The 7169-nt window shown below is 47.0% G+C and overlaps 1 pseudogene; it reads right to left on the minus strand.

The window, feature by feature from the left end:
* The window catches only part of LOC131195371 (uncharacterized protein K02A2.6-like), a 119872-nt pseudogene extending 114560 nt beyond the window's left edge, over positions 1-5312 (minus strand).
* Between the last annotated feature and the right edge of the window lie 1857 nt (positions 5313-7169).

The raw sequence follows: 7169 nt of genomic DNA on the forward strand, positions 1-7169 counted from the left end.
GCAGGGGTGTCCAAACTTGGTCCCTTTAAGACTTGTGGACTTCAACTCCCAGAGTCCCTCAGCCAGCAAAGCTGGCTGAGGAACTCTGGGAGTTGAAGTCCACAAGTCTTAAAGGGACCAAGTTTGGACACCCCTGGTGTAGGGTCTCCTGCTTGAGCAGAGGTTTGGACTAGATGTCATCTATAGAGATCAGGGAACAAGAACGTGCTCTCTCATTTTAAGCCTCCAAGGTTCCTTCCAACCCTGTTACTCTGTTAATAATCTGTTCTTCCAGCTATCCCTTTATAGGTATAATTGAAGGCAGGGCTGTTAAAAGTGATAAGTAAAATATGATTGCTAAGCCCCTCTGAAAATGGAGTTCAGTCCCTCTGGAACTAAATTTTGCTAGTTGTTCAAAACATGGTCCTCGTCCCCCGCATCCCAAAGTATCCTCCTTGGGATTTGAAAGGTCAGGAGACTGTTTGAATGGTAGATAAGAGATACAGAGCAGCAAACTGACCTAGATAGGGTTCTATACCTCTCCATCTCCGACAGCTCAAGGTCCATAGCAACACCAGCACCATATCCTATGCAACTAGAAGTCTCTAACCACAGAAGAGACTCCCCTGGCATCTCTGTATTAGAAGGACGGGACATAAAAATCCCTTTGTGGAGAATGTGTGTTTCTGCAATGGCAAGTCGAAGCCATCAAGCATGTTTTCCTGTCTTTCTTATTTTACAGAGGACCTTATCCTATCCTACTCAGCAGTTGGGCCCTACACACCAGTTTTATAGTATACTTCCCTCCCTCCCCACCCATTACATAACATAAAATGTTGCCAAATTCTGCACACTATCCACGAAGCGCTGACTGCCACTTAGAGTCAATCAAACCTAACCCAGACCATGTCTCATTATTGCACTGTTGTTAATGAACCTTCCTTTTTTTTTTTCATGTTATAGCTTTTGCTGCTGCAATTTGTTGTTTTGCTTTTCAGTTAGCCTTGTATAGATTTTGCATTTTGTAGCAGCATTACAGTTTTTACCTCTGTGTCTTTAATGCTATAGTTAACTTCCTTCCAGTTTTTTAGACACAGGCTGATTTTATTTTATAGCTGTTAATATCTGTTAGGTTTGGGTATTGACGAGGCAGGAGACCAGGTTAGTGACAACAGCTCTTTAATATAGTGTGACCCAGCAAAACTCTGGAGAAAAACCTCTCCTTATATACACTTCAGCCAGAGGCTGTATCCAATCAGAAGCGAGATACTTCCCGCCTAAAACTCCCGCCAAAACTTACAGTAATACATTACACTCCTCCCCTCCCAGAAGGCACTTTGCCAATATTTGCATATTACTTCTCTACGTAGTCCCGCAGGTACGTGGGGCGTCTCCTGACTCTCCCGGACCTGCGCAGTTCACTTTCTGGAGTTGAGTCGAGCTTTCCGGAGGGGCTTTTCGTTCCTCTGAGCTCCTCCTCCCGGCCATCCGGCCCTGGATTATTCGCCGGCTCGGACCTGCTGTCCTCTAGAGGGACCTGAGGGTGTCGCTGGACCTCGCCTGACTCAGATAAGTCTCTGTTTGGTTCTACGCTTTCTGTTTGTTCTCGGCTCCAGTCAGCTGTGGGGTTAATTAAATCATAGTCAGGGCTGGTTTCGCCTAATTCTGCCTTATCGCTCAATCTGTTTCTTAATTGATCTATGTGGCGCCTCCAAACTCTGCCATCGTCTATTTCCACTAGATAAGATTTGGGGCCCGTTTTGTCTATGACTATCCCCCTCTTCCAGCTTGGGCCGTCGCTGTAATTATGTGCCCACACTGAGTCTCCTATGTTTAATTCCGGATTCTATCTGGTTTTGTTTTGAACCCGTCCTGCACGTAGTTCGGTGTAGCCGGTCTAGCGGGCACCGTAGCTTCCGCCCCATTAATAGCTCGGCTGGGCTGCGGCGGTGGCCACACAGGGGTCCTGTGTTGGACGGTTAGGAATGCGTCGATCTGTGCCTGCCAATCGCCGGGCCGCTTCGTGATAGCGCTTCTTCGCACTCCGAACAAAACGTTCAGCAAGGCCGTTCGACGCAGGGTGGAACGGCGCTGAGAGGGCATGTCGGATGCCCTCTTCAGCCAGGTACCCTTCAAATAATGCTGCGGTGAACTGTGGGCCGTTATCGGACACGAGGGTGTCCGGTAGCCCGTGCGTGGCGAAAAGGTGTTTTAGTGCTGCAATGACAGCTCCAGCGGTTGTGGATTTCATTAAGATGATCTCCAGCCATTTGGAGAATGCATCCACCACAATTAGAAATGTTTGGCCGTGGAAGGGCGGCAAAATCAATGTGTATGCGGGACCAAGGGCCTTGGGGTTTCTCCCACTCCAACACTGGGGCCGTGGGTGGTAGTGGTCTGATTCCTGACATACCTGGCATCGCCAACCCTGTCACCGATTTCCCTGTCCATTAGGGGCCACCAAACATAGCTCCTGGCTAGCCCCTTCATCCTTACAATTCCTGGGTGACCCTCATGCAGTAGTTCCAGGACTTTTTTTCTCAGCTTCTCTGGAACTACCACCCTATCCCCCCAGAGCAGGCACCCCCCTTGCACAGACAATTCCCCTCTTTTCTTTACAAACTCTAAAACGGTCGCCCGGCGCAGCGGGCCATCCCCTTTGAACCCAACCGATTACAGTTCTTAAAACAACGTCCCGGTAGGAGGCCCGAGCCACTTCCTGCGATGTGACTGGGCCAGAGTCCCAAGAGTCAATTAGTAGAACGGGGGTGCCCGGAGTAGGGTCCTCGATTTCCCCGGGCAATGGGCATCTGCTCAATGCGTCCGCATGCCCCAGCTCTTTTCCAGGTCGATGCTGCAGTTTGTAAGAGTAGGCGGCCAGAAAAATAGTCCATCTGGTCAGCCGGGGTGATAGTGCCACTGGCGTTGGGCGGTCGCCAGCCAGTAATCCCAATAGCGGTCTGTGGTCAGTGATAATTTCAAAGTCTCTCCCAAAAACGTATTCGTGAAATTTTTTCACCCCTGACACTATTGCGAGAGCCTCCCTATCTAGCTGGCTGTAATTCCTCTCAGCCGGGGACATCGTTCGTGAATAGAACGCTATAGGGGCTTCAGTGCCGTTTGGGAGTCTGTGGCTAAGTACAGCTCCTACTCCATAGGGGGACGCATCACAAACCAATACTAACGGCAGTCTGTTGTTGTATTGTATTAACAGGCTATCGCTTGATAGCAAACTTTTTACTGCCTCAAATGCCCTATTCTCTGACTTCCCCCACGACCAAGCAGTGTTTTTTCCAAGCAATTTATGCAGCGGTTCAGCAACGGTTGCCTTGTCTTTTAAAAACACGGCGTAAAAGTTTACCAGACCCAGGAAAGCCTGGAGTTCTGTCTTGTTTTTGGGTGCTGGGGCTCTCTTTATCGCCTTGACTTTGCTCTCAGTGGGGTGAATTCCTTTTTTGTCTATTCTATAGCCCAAAAATTCAACAGATTCGACCCCTATCTGACACTTGCTTGCTTTGACTTTTAATCCTGCCGACCTAAAAATGGCCAAAACTTTCCTTAATCGCTTCCCCAGTTCTCTTAAATCTTCCCCTGATACCAACACATCATCGAAATAGGGTACGACTCCCGGTAACCCTTGTAGGAGCCGCTCCATCAAATTTTGGAATAGCCCCGGGGCCACACTCACCCCGAACTGTAACCGGGTGCACTTAAAGGCACCCCGGTGCGTTACAATGGTCTGGGCTTCAGCTGTGCTAGCATCTACGGGTAGCTGTTGGTACGCTTGTGCCAAGTCTAATTTGGCGAAAACTTGTCCGTGCCCTAGTGAGTGCAATAAGTGTTGCACTACTGGAACTGGGTAGGCGCTCTTTTGCAATGCTTTGTTCAAGGTAGCCTTGTAATCAGCGCAAATTCTTATGGACCCGTCTGGTTTTATAGGGGTGACGATTGGCGTCTCCCATTTGGCATGGTCAACTGGCACTAGTATCCCCTGGCTGACTAATTTATCTAACTCTTTGTCGATTTTAGGTTTGAGTGCAAAAGGAACCCTCCTTGCCTTTAACCTAATGGGAGCTATTTGGGGGTCTAAATTGAAGGAGATAGGGGTCCCCTTGTACTTGCCTAAACGGTCCTCGAATCGTCTGCGAATTCCTCCATTAGGGCGTTTTGCAGGTTGCATCCGCTCGGTGGACGCCAGTCACCCCCATTCCCAACGCCCGGAACCAGTCTAGCCCCAGCAAGCTTGGCAAGGTTCCCTCGACTAACGTGATGGGCAGGGTCTTTTCGTATGTCCCGTACTTGACCTCGACGGTCGTTGTCCCTCGAACAGGGATGCGGTTGCCCTGGTAATCCTGCACCCGGAGCCGTTGTTTCTGTAGCTTGCGCTTTGCGATGTGCGGCAAGGCTTTCACAAAAGTGTCCCAGGACATGATTGTGATAGCTGATCCTGTGTCTACTTCCAGTCGGCACGGTACGCCTTCAATTGTCGGGTTTGTGAAGATCTTTTCTTCGATGCGGGTAGCTGCGTGGTCTATGGTAACAGTCATTCGGTTTGACTTCGCGCTCTTTCTTTCCTGGCCAATCGCGGGTCGCCTCGCCGATCTCGCGCTCTGATTGGCTGGTTTGAATTTTCGGCGGGAATGTGGGGTTTGCATCTCTGACTCAGAGCCGCTCTGATTGGCCGATTTGAATTTTCGGCGGGAAGGTTGGGGTGCTCGGCAGACTTGAGCCAGGTGCCCCTTCCTTTCACACCGCCGGCAAATGGCGTCCCTGAACTTACATCTTTGGCGCTGATGTCGCCCCCCGCAACTTCCGCATTCCTCCGGGTCTTCACTTGTCGATTTTCCGGTGTAGTGGACTTCTTCCTCCTCTTCGCTGGTTGACTCACGATAGGTTTCTTCGTGGTGGACTGTGCTCGGCTTTGCGCCCGCCATCGGCGTGAGTCGCTTTTGTAAGGTGTCTGCTGCATGGTTGGACATCTCATGGGCTCTGGCTTCGTCCAGAGCGTTTGCCAATGTCAGGTTGCTCTTGGCTAGCAACCGTCTCCTCAAACGGATGTCTCTGACCCCCCGTATAAGTTGTTCCAGCAGCTCTTCGTCCAGATCGCGGTACCGGCAATGCTTGGAGGCTTGTCTCAGGGCTGCCATGTAGTCGCTGATAGACTCGCCTTCTTGTTGCCTGCGCTCCCCAAACTCGTACCGTCGAACGTATTTGGACGGGGCTGGTGCGTAGTGATTCTTCAGGAGGGTCTGAAGGGTCTGCCACGATACGGAGTGCAGCGGTGTTGGCTCCGCTAGGGCTTCTGCGACGGCGATGACTGCGGACCCACAGTGGCTTATGAAGTAAGCCCGTTTGCGGTTGTCGGAGACTCCCTGTAGCTCGTTTGCCTCCAGGAAACTTTTGAAACGGGTCATATATATTCCCCATGTCTCCTGGGCAGGGTCAAACGGAGTGGGTGGCGTGTAGCCGGTCATCGCTGCATTCGCCGTCACCTTGCTGGGTTTGATTCTCGTAGTGAGTTCAGCTCTGTTCTGGTGCTCTGCCTCAAAATCCCATCCTTCGTCGCCAATGTTAGGTTTGGGTATTGACGAGGCAGGAGACCAGGTTAGTGACAACAGCTCTTTAATATAGTGTGACCCAGCAAAACTCTGGAGAAAAACCTCTCCTTATATACACTTCAGCCAGAGGCTGTATCCAATCAGAAGCGAGATACTTCCCGCCTAAAACTCCCGCCAAAACTTACAGTAATACATTACAATATCCTAGTCTGTTTTGTTTTGTGATGATGAAAGAAAAGAAAGATATTGTATTGTATCAGATACAAGGTGCTGCTTGGGCTTCTTAGCCCATTATCTTAGCTGTGTTTAGCCTGAACTATAAATTAAGTGGGTATCAAATAAGAAAATTCTCTGACTACCATCACTTAGTTTCTCTTGCTAGAAAGGCCTGTTTGATGGATTTTAATTTTTTAAAAAAACTAAGACAAGTGTTCGAAGCCACAGCTTGAAAAAGTACATTGATCCTGGCTTCTTCTGTCTTGCCAGATTCTAAGTACACACAGTTTCTGTGCTGGGAGATCAAGGAAGAACTGTGTTGTTGTTTTTCTAAATGTGGTAAACATTTCTTCCATAAAACTGTCAAAGAGGAGAAGGGAGGTGGAGCAGAAGCCCAAGACTTGTTATATTATGGGTGTAGATTGAACCATATTGTGTCTTAAAAGCACTGCAGAAGGTAATAAATATGTATAATTTCTTGAACAATGCACAAAACAACAAAAAACTGGGATTTGAGTTCTATAGGCAAGGACTGTAATCTTGCATTTACCTAAAGCTAAACCTTACTGAATGGAATAGTGTTTGCCTGTAGTAAATATAGAATCAAATAAATATGCAACTAAGAAACTAGGCAATTAATTGAAGCTGTTACTAAAATTGTATAATTTCAACTGAATTAATACAGAGCATATTTAACATATGTACAGGTCTTTCTTTGTCTAACCATCTATTCTGGTACAACGTGTAATAGTGGCTGATGTGTTTTAAGGTTATATAAATATATTTGTTCCAACACTTTTATCTACTGAATAAGGTTTTTTTTTTCCACATGAGATGATTATATATTATTACTTTAAAAAAAGCTACTTACTGATTTGTAATAATTTTATACTGCAAGTATCAAAAGAAAGGAGAAATCACATTACTGAGCTTCTAATAAAGAAGAATAATGTGGTTCAAGAGGCATCCTTTAAGTCTTTGAACAGCATGTACTTGATGTTTATAAAAATCACAATAAATAGGTTGTAGGCATTGCGTTGGAGATACCATATGGAAAGCATTAATTCAGTAGGAGATTATAAACTGTAAATTGGACGCGTGACTCATGAGTCATAATGAACAATAATACACTAAAGAGATTAGTTAAAATGTAGTGTGTACATGATGTCCATTACTTACCACTTATTATTTTAACAATAGCAGTTTCTGTTTTTCAAATTGTATCTTTTCCTACAATAGGCATGGTCAAGAATTGTTCTTTACGGTTTTTTTTTTTTAATTTACATTTATATCCCGCCCTTCTCCGAAGATTCAGGGCGGCTTACAATGTATAAGGCAATAGTCTCATTCTATTTGTATATTTACAAAGTCAACTTATTGCCCCCCCCACAATCTGGGTCCTCATTTTACCTACCT

This window comes from Ahaetulla prasina, chromosome 1 (assembly GCF_028640845.1).
Source record: "Ahaetulla prasina isolate Xishuangbanna chromosome 1, ASM2864084v1, whole genome shotgun sequence".
In the NCBI taxonomy this organism is placed as follows: Eukaryota; Metazoa; Chordata; class Lepidosauria; order Squamata; family Colubridae; genus Ahaetulla; species Ahaetulla prasina.